The 15,745-nt window shown below is 44.9% G+C and overlaps 1 protein-coding gene across 3 annotated transcripts in view; it reads left to right on the forward strand.

Moving 5' to 3' along the window:
• The window catches only part of TMEM229B (transmembrane protein 229B), a 172,774-nt gene that overhangs the window by 29,706 nt on the left and 127,323 nt on the right, over window positions 1-15,745 (forward strand). The window contains exon 1 of one of the 3 annotated variants that reach the window (XM_069208833.1): window positions 10,070-10,254. The exons of 1 other annotated variant lie outside the window; for it this stretch is intronic. The gene's annotated coding sequence lies outside the window, so the exon portion shown is untranslated. Of the gene's footprint in view, window positions 1-10,069; window positions 10,255-13,034; window positions 13,298-15,745 lie in introns of those variants that run through there. One more of the 3 variants, XM_069208832.1, reaches the window with a different exon arrangement.

A 15,745-nucleotide genomic window follows, 5' to 3' on the forward strand; every position in this document is an offset into this window, starting at 1 on the left:
AATAGCATCCTCTGTGTTTGAAGAGACGCACTCCGAGCTGATCCTTCCAGGGCACTCTTTGGAATGGGGCACAGAAGGTCCCATGGGCTTACCCCTCATTGGTCCACTTCCAAAGGGATTGTGAAGATGCCCCTCTATAAAGCCTGACAGTGCTGAAGAGGAGGCTTTGCTAGTCTCTGCACAGAGGATCCAGGCAATAAAAAGTGGCTTAAGGAACAAGAAATCCGCCATGCAATGTGCCTATACCTCATGGTGTAGCCAGCAAGCTAACATTTGTTTTTAAGTGCTAAGATGCGCGTGTGGTGAACGTGAGTTTTACAAATACACATCATGCACTATGTTTCGGGCAAACGAGAATATACATTCAAAACCCGGTGCCACAATTTTGCATTTTTCCAAACAATTTCTCTAAAAGTAGCAAAAAAATCCTTTGGATTAATAGGCAGGTCAAACAATGAGGGCATGGGGTTTAACACGGCACTGACATTTTTGTCAAATTGAATGTAGTATCTTTTTTCACTTTTACCTCTGAGTGCTATCATTTTTCAATTTTTTCCGCTTTCCAAGTAGATTCTTACTCACAAGGATCTACAGGGGCAGCTTGAGTGCACAAAAGATTACACTGGTTTCATAGGCTCAGCCTATAGACAGCAGTGCTATTCCTCAGCTTAGACAGTTCTTACAGTGTGGCTTGAGGTACCACTGAGTTTACATGCATGAAAATTCAGACAACACATATTTGCCACAGTGGCCATTATTCTGCCAGTGCCATCATTTTTCTAAGGTTCTCTTTCCCTGTGTTGGGGTGGCCAGCATTGTACTATAGAAGGTGACTATTGTAAATGACCATGGGTCACTACAATGCTCATGGGCATGATGGGTCAAGGATACTCATAATATGACAGGGCCACCATTATGACTTGGGGCGACACTGTAAGCCCTTGATGACACAGAGTGGCCACCATAATGACTCCACCGTTTCCCAACTTATCATACTTTTGGGTGGTGTCAGCATAGCTCATTCACTTTGCTGACCCAACTCTATCTCATAGGACAAGGAAGGAGGAGGTGAAATTCAAAACAGGGAACTTTGCCTGTTCGCCTCTGTCAGGACTAGGGTGACCAGACGTCCCAGATTTCCCCGGACAGTCACGGTTTTTAGAGGACTGTCCCAGTGTCCCGACATGTCTCTTAATTTTAAATAAATGTCCCGGTTTTTGGGACAAAGGTCAGATCATCTAGGGAAGCATAAGTTAAAGGTGCCTTCAAAGTATGAAATAATTAAAGTAATGTATCTGTTACTATCAGGCAACACAGTCCCGTTAGCTCCCAGCAGAGAGACGGAGTGGGGAGCAGAGAGAGATGAGTGGGCGGGGGTTAGGGGTGCAGTGGGGGAGATCAAGCCATAGATAATTTTATATATGTAGTCTTGTAAATGTGTGTGTGTGTGTGTGTATGTATATATATATATGTATTTACACACACACACAAACGTATAGGCACACATTCACAAAACTACGCAAAAAAACGGGACAGGCCAGATATAAAAGAGAGAGTAAAGTCTTTAGTCCTTCTTTTATGTCGGACCTGTCCCGGTTTTGGCTCCTCAAAAGCTGGTCACCCTAGTCATGACAAACCACCCCTACATTTCAACCTTTCTGCGGGGATCAGTGAGTTGCTTAAGGCTTTACCCTCCTTGATCCCAGTCCATTTGCTGTGTCCCACTCTGTGCCTAGGGTGGGGGGAATGCTGGGCGTGGCATTGGTGGGGGGTGTGTGCAGTGTTCAGTAAACAGTGCAGAGGGTCATGGAGGCTGCTTGTACAAATCGATGCACTGTTTGCCAAAGCCACATTTTCCATAAAACGTGGCAGGGCTGGGCCCTAACGCCATTATTATATGTTTTTAAGCACCACAAAAGTAATGGAAATGCATTCTCTACTTTTTTACAGATTATGTTTTTCTCGTCGAATGTTCTTTTTTGCTAAGGAAGCTACAGGTTTTGCTCAGATGTATTTCTTTTACCTCTCGCTTCCACTTTTAAATCTGGCCACCCAGGCCCAACTTTACTCCATCCTGGATAATTTACTGCTAAAACGCCACTCATAGCCAGTGTGGGAACTTCTGCTGGTTCATGTAGCAGGAATTCTAGGGGACGACTGGGTCTAAGCGCTAGCAGTGAAGTAATCGGTGCATTGTACACCGGGTGATTCTGTATCTTACTTTTCAGTCAACAAAAAACAGTTTGAAAGTTTTCGATGTGTTTTCAGATCACTTATAGTCACTGAAAGCTTCATTCTACTCTTTGCATTCGAACAAAAGATCTAAGGGTTTATGTTTCACATTACATATGCATTAATAACTCTCTGTTTGCATAAACCTTATTTACATATATCTACAATTTGGGATACGGGCAGAGAAAGGGATTTGCCACAATCACATGCATCGTGGTTAGCTGCCACTGACAGGATTAGAAGCCAGATCATTTCCATGAGTCACACTCTTACATTTACTAGTCTATATTATTTCTGGTTTAGAGAGCTCCTTCACAAAACTCACATAATGAGAAGTCCTCATAGGACCAGAATCCAAGAAAGAGTCAAAAGATAGAATCTTGGGGACAATGTTGAAGAAATTAAAGCAATCCACTTTTGAGATATTACTTTACAGACTGTGGGTATGTGTGGGGTCGAACAAGACTAAGCTTGGTGAAATTTCAAATATGACAGCAGATTTCATATACATTTTTGAATCTCCTGTTATGTTTGTTACGTGAAATTCCTGAAATATTCCATGTTACGTCATTACGCTATGTTCACCGCAAAGTTATAGTGTGGGAACAACGCGAATGACCACAATGTGAGTGGATATCTGTAGGAAAGTGGAGTATTATGTGGTGTGGGGGTTAGTCCTCACCATGTAATACTCTCACAATACTCCAAAGATGGTTCTTGGATTCACACTAGTAAATCCTTATCTCAGTCCTGGTAGTGCGGCAAACAGCAGTAAGGCTTTACTCAGAGGAACTTGTGTTAAGCATTTCAGAGCACCAACATGGAAGATAAGTAGTTGACACGACTCAAAATAAATCTGACACCAATTTATAAAAATAGAGCTCATTTGTATCTTAATTTAGACACCAATATGAACAGAATTCAATCAGTATAACTGGAGTTATAGATTTTAAAAGCAAAATTAAATCATAGCAGAAGTGGCATTTAAACGTTGCATTGAAATCTATAAAGAAATATCGCTAGGTGCCAACAGCGGTGGCTCCTCTGCTATGGCTGAAGAGCGCCGCCTCCCACCGCCAGCAGCAGCCGCTACAAATCTTTAACAATGAAAGGTTTATAAACATTGTTAAAAGTGCGGGGCCATGAGGTATGATGGGGACGAGGGCAGTGCACTGTGCACTCCCCTCAGTGTGCATGTGTGTTTGGCCGCCGTCTAGGGCCAGCCAAACACACATGCATGCGCACTGTGCTCTCCCCAGCCCGGCGACTGTGTTGCCAGGCTGGAGAGAAAGGCACAGGCTCCCAGCCAGCCTGGGATCACCCTGGCTGGGCGCTCCCAGCCAATCCTAAGGCTGCTTTGAGCAGTGTCAGAATTGGCCACAGGGCAGGTTGGGAGCCTGTGCCTGTTAAGAGGACGGAGGAGCGGCAGTGCGGCAGTCAGGTAAGTTTAAAAAAAAAAAAGTTATATTAATAGTATTGCCCCTCTCCTGCCAAGTGCCGCCCCACCCCTTGCAACTTCCGTGAGCCGCGACTGCACAATACTACTTAGATAGCGAGTTGTGTGGAACCCTTTTGGGGTTAAGGTTGTGCGAGTCCTAAGACTAGGCACGACAGTCTGTTCACTTCTACCTGGTCCATGGTGTCCGGGTGCAGAGTTGTCCTGACTGTCCGTAGTACTGAACGGCATCCGGACTGGTGTGCTGGCTTTGTCACTTGCACAACAGTGCTGTCAAAGGGATGCAAAATATCAGCTAGGGCTGGGTTGCAGATGTCGGAGTGCAGGCTGCACAATGTGCCAGTCGAGTAAGGGCGTTAGATACCAGACAGGCAACCAACAAGTTTTGGCAATGTTAAAGGTGCAGAAATCCTTTGGGAACTTCACAGGGTCCAGGGGAACGATGTAGCGGTAGGCAGGACTACAAGTCCCAGAAGTCACTGGCCCGCCTGGCTTTTGTTTATCCCACGGAGAGCCTGATTGCCGATGACACTTCAGATCCTGCAAACGTTTTACCTGTAGTTTGCAGGGGACTAATGCCATTAGTCCAATAGAGTCTAAGGGAGCTTCTGGCTTCCACAAGGCCCCTCTGGTCAAGAGTATTGAGTTTCAGCCAAGGATGAGGGTCATTCACCCAGTTCCCAGTCTGTTGCCTCACGGACAGAGTAGCCCTCTTTTGCCTTGGTGCAATAGGCAAAGTCCGGTTGTCGGTAATGCAGAGCTTCTCCTGGTTCTTCTTTGAAGTTGGTCGATCAGAACTGAAGTTCTGGTGTCAGAGGTGTCCCTGAAATCCTGAATTAAGGGGAGTTAGGGGCGTGGAGACTAGCGGCCAAAAGGCAGCTAGCTCCTACAGCTAATCTGCCCCTGAAGTGACCACATCCGGTAAGATAGGCCACCTTTAACTATCCAGAGCCCTCTATTCTGCCACAGTAAGATGGCAGCAATCAAAATTTAGTGCACAGACTGGGCTGCTCTCCCCAGAGGTGTAGTTAGCCTGCTGGGGGCGTGCACTGTCCTGCATATCTAATTTCCCACCCGACAATGAGCAAATGTGCCAGGGGGTTCCTCCACTGTGGGATAGCACAGGTGGCTCTCAAGGGCGGTGAAGCCTTTAAAGCTCACGGCCCAGATGGCTTCAATCACTAGCCCAGCCGGGGGTGTGACCTCCTTACTGCCTCAGCCTTTATCTCTGAGTCCTGGTAGAGCTCATGCTGCCTGGAAAGAGGTCAGAAACCTATCTTGGTGGCAGCAAGCGTGGGGAAAAGTGCGGGCTGACCTGCCAGAGCACAAAGAAGGATGGCAAACAAGTGGGCAACTGCTTGTGTGCCATCTGGGTGCATGCCAGCCATCCCTCAACACCAGATTTGTGTTGCGGGTGGGAAAGCAAGTTGTTTGACACCAAACTTGAAACATTGAGGCGGTACCATAATGGAGCTAGCAGCGTGGGTTGCCCCAGGCTTAAGTCCCATGTTATTCTATAGACTGGCCTCCGCTTATAGTGTACCTTAATGGAAAGGACAGTATAGAGACATATAAGCTCATGCTTACAGATCTGCACTTTAAATATAATGCACCCTGCCTCCTGTGCTGCAGATACCTTCCTTAGGGTGTCTGCCATATATGTAAGGCAGTGCATGGGACTGTGCCACTCATGGTGGGGGCACAGTCAAACTCGAGCAGCTTGCACCGCTCTGGCAGTTTGCAATGACAGGCCTGCCATCAACAATTTGTGTGGGTCACGTAGGGTGGTACAAACTCATGCTGTAGCCCTGGGGACCCCTTTACCACCTATGCCCTGGGTGCCATTTACTATGGGTTTACAAGGGGGTAAAGTCTTTGCCAATCAGGAAATCACCAAGTTAACAATCAATTTAGGGAGAGAATACTTGACACTGGGACCTGGTTAGCAGGTTCGAGTGCACTGTCAGTGTCGAGAAACCAGCATCTAATATTCCAAATGTGGACAAAAAGTGTGGGCGGGGCATCTGCAAAAAGCCTGGTTTTCTTATAATACTCTTTAATATACTTGTGTTTTAGGTGCTACTTTTTAAGTGTGAAATGCATATTTGGGTGTGAGGGCGAAATTCACCCTAAAATATAGTGCTATTTGCTGGATGGGAGGTTCATGTAATTATATGTAATTTTCCCAAAATTTCGTCTGATTACGTGAAAGCAAATTATGCAGATTTTGGACATCCCTCATCAAAATATGCATGTGGAGGCAAAATAATTAGTAAGATTTCATGATTAGGGCACAGAACATCATGAATATATTTTTCTATCATATGACTAACACTCAGTAGAGGCAGCTTGGAATGTACATGCCACATAAGTGAGCAGAATGGTGGAAGGCACATAGGCGTGATGTGGATGCCCGACACATACATATCAAGAGTGTGTGCACAATACATGGATGCTAATAATTTCTGCAAAGAAGATACACATCACAGGGTTAGAAAGGCCACATTGCTATTCAGTAAGATATTGACCAACCCTCAGAAAGCACAGACGGCACCAGCAATGGCTGCAGCACACATGGCTTTTAAGAGCCTAAATGGAAGACATAAGGCTATCCATTGAGTGTAAAGAACATGTGACCTATGAGATGTAAAACGGTATAGGACAACCAGGAATGTGACCAATTAGCAAGTGCTCAGTCTACTAGGTACTGCTACTTTAGATACATCTCCAGTGTAAGTTATGACGCCGTGTGATATCAGTAGCATCGATTATATCATTTTATGTTGATGATTCCATTGGTGATGTCACATGAGATGTTGGGGTTGTTGTCTTTTATCATAAGTTTGTGTTCACTTCCCCTGAGGTTTTAACAGTGAATCTGTGTTGTTTCATGGTAACAAAGTGTTATATCTAAAATTATTGTGATAAAAATATCAACCGACAAAAAAGTTGCATCCACTATATCAACTACTACAGTATATCAAGATAATTATATATACGTAAGTCTAGAGTTAATATTATTAACCACAGATCTGTGTACCTATTCAACATAGTGGTAGTGGATCAAGAGGGTGCAATATTTTTGCGGATCAATATTTTGTACCTCATTATTAAGGTTGAACACCTTCCTTCAGCACTGGTCTTCTGTTAACTAGGTAAGACCTCCTAACTGTATGTTTTTTTCTGTGAATGTCTTAGTTTTTACAGTTGTGGAGTACAAGAAATGATCATTAAAGATCTCCGGCAAACACAAAGGGACCAGGACTGTGTTTGAGGGATGGAGCAGAGCTTGGCCCTAGTAATGTTTTAGACCCAGCCCAACACTGCCTGCTACAGTGACTGACCTAGTGTAGAAACGGACTCTCTCTCTCTCTCCTGTTCGGTATTTAACATGGAAACTCATGAAAGTCTGACATTTCACAACCTGGCACTGTAGCTTTATTTCTCTGCAGCAGCAGCAATCCGTAGATGTGTCTATAGAGACTTAGAGCATCATTTAGTGCTGAGTGGGCCCACGCTACTTCTACCTCCCAGATTAAAAGCGCCCCCTGGCGGCAGCTTTAGTTGGTTTGAGGGGAGGGTGAAAAAGGTAAATAAAGAAAGAAATCACATCTTCCTCCTACTTACCTCTGCCGAGTGAAAGACAACCTCTGACCCAGGATTGCGACTGGTCGGATATGCCGCGCCCGGGATATAGTCGGGATCCTTTGGAAAGCATTCAGAGGTTTTATACCCAGCTGCAGTATTGACATGGCGTTTGCTTCCAGTACTTTTGGCTGGCATGAAGGACTTTCCTTCGGGTGAGAGGATGCAAACTTGCGCAGCTCCTCATTGGTTGTGACAGCGCTTCTAGGGTGAACATGATTACGGTTCACGAAGACTCCCCAGTGCACAGAACTCTGCTTAGTTCAGCCAGATGTACTTCACTCTTCCATTATCCTGAGGAGGCACATATTCGAGAGGGGCCGAAACGCGTTGACACCTTTATTGGAAGAGTCCTTTAAATCAGAAATATTTTCAATCATATCTGGAACTCACACTGAATAATGGCGGACAGGAATGTCCTCGCTGTGTGGTTCGTCTGTGAACTATCTCCAATATGGACTGTTCCGGAAAGGAGGCTTACAGCCCTGTTATATGAATTATATTGGAAGACTGGAGTAAAACTGTTTTTGTTCTATCCCACTACTTCTGCCAGACGTCTGGCAGGTTAATTGTCCTGTCATGTGATCTTTTATGTTTGTTACGTGGTTGTGAAATTCAACGTGACTGCTTAAAATTCCAGGTGCCAATACATTGAGAGATAGGTTATTGTGCTAGTCAGCAGAATAAAATGATTTTGGTGGAAAATAATCTGTGAAAATGCCATTGATTAAGTTAAATTTTTGCTGATGTCATTAATTGTAATATATTTTTCCCTTCTGTATACCGATTTTGCTGTATATTTGGTTGGCTTTGCCAGGTGTAGGGGGTCACTAGGGCATACCCCTGAGGTGGATACCTTTATTTCTCTGTATATGTGTCCATCGGGCATCATTCAGTGCTGAGTGGGCCCACACTACTTCTACCCCCCCAGACTAAAAGCGCCCCCTGGCGGCAACGTTTGCTGGTTTGAAGGGAGGGTGAAAAGGGTAAATATAGAAAGGAAAGAAACCACATCTTCCTCCTACTTACCTCTGCCGAGTGAAAGGCGACCTTCCAGCAGTAGAATTCTGGTTCAGAAAGGCAGTGTTGAGTTTGAAAAAAAGACACAGGTTCTGCCCATCCTCTTAGGCGCAGACCGGTGATGACACAAACAGTTAAGCCGCGAGTCCTCATTACCAAAGTTCTGAAGAAGGGCAGATGAGAATGATTACCTTAGGTCCACTGGGGGCGCACATCTGTCTTTTTTACGCACAAAGAAATGAGTCTGCCCATGTGGTTGGAAAAGGACAGAGCATCACCGCAGAGAGGGTGTAGGTAGATACCCGAGACAGGGCCTAGGCTCTGCGCTAGACGGTGAAAGCCGGGCACGTATCATGATGGGCTTTGCTGGCGCAGAGTCAAGCACCTGTTTTATGCGTCTACATTGCCTAAAGTCAGTTACTATAACCCGATATTTCTCAGAGTTAGGGGCAGATTTATGAAAAGTGGAGCTGCACCTAGTACAGCGCCAGTTTTCTAGCACCCCTTAGCGCCCCCCCTAAAGCCACCATGGTAGCGATGTATTTAAAATACGGAGCACCATGGCAGTAGTTAGGGTGAATATCGTCATACATTTTTATGCTAGTCCGGCGCTTTGCAGGATTAGCATAAAAAATTATGATGCTAATCCTGAAAAGCACCCAGAGGCCCTTTGTAATCAATGGGAGCCCCTTTTTAACACCTGCACTTAACAGGCGTTAAAAATTTCAAATGAAAAAGGCACAAAGGAATCTCATAAATTCCTTTGTGCCATTATTACGGCCCCCCTAGCGCCGGCTTGCCCCCCTTGCATACATTATGCTTGGTGCAGGCATAATGTGGTGCAAGGGGTTACAAACTGGTGCAATACATGCATTGCGCCACTTTGTAAATATGGCGCGGCGTTTTCCCCTTCCAACGCCACATTAGCGTCAAGAAAATGACGCTAATGTGGCGTTGGAACAGCGCAAGGCCAGCATAAATCTGGCCCTTAGTGCTTTATTTTCAGACAACACAGCTCAAAAGCCGAAAGAAGCTAACCTTGCTCACTGTTGCCGAGCTGTAGTATCTGAAAATACAGCACTAACCCCGAGAAATAGTCACCGCAGCGCATGGTGTCTGTGCTGCGCCAGCGCAGCCCATCATGATACGGCCCAGGAGCTCACTCCGACTGCACCCCTGGCTCTCCAGCTGGAGGCTTTCTCTGTGCATTTTAGGAATCCGCACACTGAGCGGTAGAGTGCAAATTAAACACAAAGCCAGTAAATAAATAATAACTGGGAGAGAGCAGACGGCTGAGCTTAGCACTGAAAGCCAAAAATGAGAAAGCAAGCTCAGTGACACACCTGCGACTTTATAGGACCTTGTCTTTCTTTTTATTGCCAGTGTTCACTGGGAGTGTCGGCCAGAGGCGGCCCTACCTTATGGGCTCCAGGGCTACGCCATCCTTATTTTCTGACCCGCTTTTATTATACCAAGAGTGAATATCAGCCTGTTATTCACTCTTGGTAGAATACAAAACAAAACTCCGATCTACTTCCGGTTCAGCAACAGCCTGGGGCAGCGAGTGACGCTGTCTGATGGCTGGCGCATGAACGTGCCTGCACCATCTGGCAGGGGAGTTCTCTATGGCTGGTGAAATCCCAGCCCTGGCCGCAGGGCACCGGCGCACCTGATCACCTGCCCTATTTCTGACGTGCTAAAGCGTCACTGAAAGGAAGCCATGGGCACGGTAGGCTTAAGCCCTGCCACATGCCAACCAGCCTGTCGCCCCAGCCTTTCCCAACTCATCACAGGGTAGGGAATGGGTGAGGTGAGTGAGCAACAACTGGGCAGGTTCAAGGTTTACGTTTCATGCTCCAGCGGTGATCGATGTGGGAAGGAGCTGTATGGTTGCTCCAGGGGTAAGTGGAACAGCAGGAGCCCAAACGGGACCTGCACAGACAGCAAGGTAAAAAAATTAGGACCTTAAATGTGTGTGTGGGGGTGGGGGGGGGGTCAAACTGTGTCTGTGAGGGAGACACATATCTGTGTGTATTTGTGAGCATATCTGTGTGTCTATATATATATGTGAGTGAAGGTTTTAGAGAGTCAGTGAAAGAGTGAGTCGAAATGAGTGAGAATGAGTGCTAGGAAGAATGAGTATGAGAGAAATGAATGTGAGTGAATGAAGAACCACAGTGAGTGTTAATGTGTATGAGACTGAGTTGGGGTGAGCCTGAGTGACTCAGAGAATGAGTGGGACTGAGAATCAGAGAAACTAACTGAGTGAAAATGAGTCAGAGTGAGACTGTCAGTTCGAGGGTGTCAAAATGAGTTGGTCGAAATGAGAGTAAGTGAGAATGAGCGACACTGAATTGAGATTAGGTAGTCAGAGTTAGATTGAGTGAGAATGAGTGGGACTGGGTGATAATGAATAAGATTGAGTGCGACTGAGTGGGAATGAGTGAGACAGACTGCGTCTGCGTGAGACTGACTAGGAATGAGTGATGTTGAGTGAGACTGAATGAGAATGACTGGGACTCAGTGAGATTGAGTCAGCCAGAATAGGTAAGACTGAGAATGGATGAAACTGACTGTATATGCGTTAGGGTGAGGTTGAGAGAACTGGAATGAGTGAGAATGAGTGGAACTGAGTGAAAGAAAAGTTCTGAATCTGAGTGAGTCAGATTGGGATTGAGAAAATCAGAATGAGTGGGATGTATGGAGACTGAGTAGGTCAGAGTGGAATGAGCGGGAGCACGAGTCACAGAGATGAAGTGAGAAAAGTGTGAGAATGAGAGTAATTGAATCTGAGTGGGTGAGACTGAGCGAGAATGCATTAGAGTGCAAGAACGCTCCGAGAAGAAGTCAGGCTCCGTCACTGGAATTTGAGCCATTGATTACATCCCACCTCTTTTAAAGGTCACCAGCTGCCACTGGTCATGGCATTCTGCCCTTTCTCCAGAAATACATCCACATGCAAAGTGCTTTTCTTCCGTGCCAGGGTCAACTATGACAATATGTGCTTTTTGAAACCAAAACATATTTTTGCTTTTAGTCAATGCCTTTTTATGTGCATCTAAAGTCCCGGAAGCACCCTCAACAATAAAGCTTTACAAAAACCATGACAAAACAAGCATTGACAAAGCTAAAAGGCTGACAGCGAAAGCCAGATCTTGTGGCTTTGCTAGTGCTTGGTTAGGACATGTAATTTGCCGAGTGCTCTACATTATTAATTTTGTTGATAACATTTTCTGATTGATTAATGTCAGGATCACTCTACCTGGTTCTTATTTAGTGCACTGTAGGTTTATTACACCATGAATATAATTAGCAAGTCAACTTGATTGAACGTATTGAACAAACTGTATTTAGCTCTGGGACAACTATACATGAAGGACAATTCTTTCTTAAAAATAGACACGAATGTCTGACTTGCACTCTGTGTGCCTACAAAACACAGGCTGAAATCAAGGCCAACGTGTGTGATGGTGGCAAACAGATCTACGTCTCTGCACCTCACTGTCCTTCATTGTCCGTTTATTGAACGTGTAATAAACATGTAACTTTTTTATTTGCTCAGGCGTGGCAAGGATGTCCAGGCAGTCCTTCCTAAATGTTTCCGCATTTTAATAAAGTCACACAACACAAGCATCTAATGTAATTTACTCATTTGAAACACAAATGACCAAAAATAATTAAACATTTTTAAAGATTAAGCGATGTGGTTCCATTTTAACAGGCCGTCTGACTCAGTGAAGAGTTCTGCAGTGGTCTGTTTTGGATGAGCCACAGCAGGGGCGTCCTCAGCTCCCTTTATCTGTTTGGTGGAATCCCCCCCCCCCCCCCCCCCCCCCGTTCTGTTTCCTGGTACAGTGCACGCACTCACTGGTCATGTTTACCTGTCACATGGAGCTGCAGCTTGCATGAGGACTCAGAGGACTGGATCCTGTTTTTCCCAGACCGATGCCCAGCATAAATGCCTCACTTTCAGGAACCTCTAGGTGTGCAGTTTCCAGCACCCGTTTGTACTGCACGAATGAACGGATTATTTAGACTCAATAGATGGCAAATGGGGAACTCAGCTGTACACATTCTATTAATGCAATGTTATAACAACACGGAGTTTAAATCTGCAAGGATTCAAACATATGTCTTGTGGGTTGGCAGCAGAACTCTGCATCAGATGCATAACATGAGTTATTTGACCAGGGTTCTCACTTGTATGTTATGCAAGAAGCTATGCACCAAGATTGAATTCCCTTTGAAATTAGAGTTTGTTAAAATAATGCCTCGGCACTTTCAGACGGCCATTGACTGTCCCGCATAACTCTGACGTACTATAGCCCCCCATCCCATCAAACCTCCCGCTGAGGTAAGATACAGGATGCCACTTTTTCCCAGCCACCGCGCTCCAACGTGCCCATTTGTCTTGGGAAAAGTTCTTTATGAGTGAGGGGGATCGAGTCCCCAGACCAGTTGAGTGAAAGTGTTTATAAAAATACTTTAAAGTGGCAGCAAAGTGGTCTAAACGGTTTCATCACACGGGGAGGATACTTTTGTATGCACCATGGCATGCATACAAGTACGTTTTTATTTGTTTTATTTAAGCTATCACATCTGCAGGTTCAACATCCCTTTTGTGAATGCGTAGCATTTTTGGTCTGTCCCAGTAGCCCCCGGGAATGGACAAGGGTTGGCACCTTCCAGTTCGAACGCTGGGGTGATGACGTCACCGGACAGCAATGGCCGTTGCCGGTTAGTCGGGTCATGCTTGGAGCTGGCTGAAGTGAATGGTGTCATGGCGCGATGACGCTGTGGGTGGCCAAGGCCTGTTTGAAGCATGGATACGCGCGGACCCCTGTCCCATTTGAAGAAGCACCAGGCACGGTGCAGTGGCTGGTGGGACAGAAGGAGCTACAACAAGATGTCACTTTAGGCCAGGGACTCCCGTAGGAGCAGCAGGTGAGTGCAGGTGTGAAGGATCTAGGGTGAGAGATTACTGAAGTCAGGTGTGGGGGGAAGGAGGGGTGAGCAGGAGAGGCTTTCTATGCGTAAAAGGCGTGGCCAGTCTGAGTAACTTTTTAGTGGGAATGTAAAATCTGTCATCCCCGTGTTCACTAACCTGCATAGCTGCGCATCCATGAACAAACCTGCGAGGTAGAAACCAAGCCACAGCTTTCCACACGAAGTCATCCTTGGAGAGAAGGGATGGCTAGAGTGGTGGTTGCTGGCACAGGATGGCAACACATGCCTACGAACAGCGCCGTCGGGATTTTGTGGCACATGATGACCAAATCACACAGCAGGGTTGACTAAGTAATGAGTAATAATGCTTCACTTTCCGTAGCAATATTATTGTGGTATTTTGTCATTTTAACACCTAGTAATTCTGTCTGGACAATATTAAACCCCATTAGCACGAGTTTAGTTAACACTTCTGTAGAGCATTGAGAAACTCACCTTTCTAGAGTTTACCACTGTTGAGGGTTGAGTTAGGAGCAATTTATTTTATTGCATTCCACAAGATTGTGTAGCAGATGGTTGATTCCGAAAATCTCTAAAAATGTGGAAAACGATACTGCTGCAAAATCACATAATTCCAGTGGACTTGCCTGTAACTTAAATCCCATTAATGAATGCACTAAAACACCAACGATTGCCCGAGCCACATGAGGGAATGTCAAGACTCTAGTTTTGCCCAAAGAACATTTACACAGTACAAAAAGATGGGACTTCCTGGGAAATTTGTTTTTTGATCTAAACATTTTTAAATTTTGCAAAAACTCAGTGTATTGAGATAACATTTTTGTCATATAAACAAAAAAATATAAAAAATCACTTTGGCTTGCAACCTCATAGATATGCACACCCGTTCAGCAGAGAGAAGATCTACAGCGGGTTGGGCATCCTTGCTTTTCAGTGTCTGCAGGGGCCTGTGTTACCCCCGTTCCTTCCTGGGTACTACTGCCATATCCTGCTCCCTCCAGTGTGCCAGAGTCTCTCAGCTCAATGTGGCATTGGTGGAACTTGCATGATCCTGGTGTAGACGGATCCATATCAGTTGTGAAGTAATCCCTGATGTTTCTCGTGGATGGCCCCCTACACAATGAGCTTCCATTGCTTTGATTACATAGTGCTACTCAATCAATTTCTACAAGTCGCGTGGGTGACAATAAAAATGACTCTTGGGAAAGTTGAATGAAACTTATGCAAAAGCTAGAATTAGCACCAGCGAAGTATAGAAATGTTGCTGGTGGTGTCGTTTGCACGTATACATCACCAAACGTGTCCAATCTACAACGGGGCAATAGTCTATGGTAAGAGGCTTGCTGAACGGACTAGTTGAGGGACCACTGCCTCCTTCCTCAATGCTAGCCCTGCCTTAATATGCTTTCTTGTTCTGCCTAGTATAGCACCTAGACTTCTCTAATGCACTAGACACAAGAAGTCACTTAAAGTCTACTACATAGAATTCAGAATTCAAGGAAAAACATGAATTGCTTTTGTTTGAGGAAAGGTCTGGTACGAAACGGCTTAATGTCAAGGATATTTGGGGGAGAACGTACGACTAGTTTTAGGAACATGAAAGCTAAAGTCATTAGAATCTAAGTAACATTACAAATGCATTATGGATTTTCCAGACCAACAAATTAAACCAACAAGCAACACATGCAAACACACACTTTTAGAAGCATAAATCAAATTTAGGACAAAAAACACATTTGGGTGCCAAATCACATTTCGGGGCATAATCATGCGTGTTATAACATCAGCAAAAGAATGAAAACAGAGCAAGACGCCAAAATCACATTCAGGTGCACAAATACTGAGGTGGTAAAGACTTTGTGATGAAAGGGAAGCAGGACTGATGTATCAAATACAGGTGCAAAAGCAGAGAAAATGTGCTAGTACGTACATAAAAGTAGTGTATCTGGATGATGTCACATATGGTTCACTGCACATAGAAGGAAGAGCCCTTAATGCAACATCCGCATGATTTGTGAACATCTCCTGGAGCACAAATCACATTTATATGCAAAATCACATTTCACAGTAAAATCATCCTTGGTGCAAGATTTGCAGGGGCGTAGAAATCGCTTCTAGGAACAAAGACACTTGCAAGTGAAAAATCAATTTTAAATGCAAAGTCACCACTGCTTGTGGGGATACTTTAGATGCAAATTACACCTAGGACCAAAGCGCATTTTGGTGCATATTAATGTGCAAAAAGACTCTTAGGCAAAGTCAGCAGTGTGACCTCATATTTAGGTGCAAAATCACACAAGTTTGAAGAAAAATGTGGTGTAAGATATTCCACTGATGACATCATCTTTGGTTGACAGCACATTGCTTTGCAAGTTTATCGTAAGTGTTGAAAACGTTAGGTGCACAAATCATATTTAGGTGGAA

The sequence above is a fragment of the Pleurodeles waltl genome, chromosome 9 (assembly GCF_031143425.1).
Source record: "Pleurodeles waltl isolate 20211129_DDA chromosome 9, aPleWal1.hap1.20221129, whole genome shotgun sequence".
Lineage (NCBI taxonomy): Eukaryota > Metazoa > Chordata > Amphibia > Caudata > Salamandridae > Pleurodeles > Pleurodeles waltl.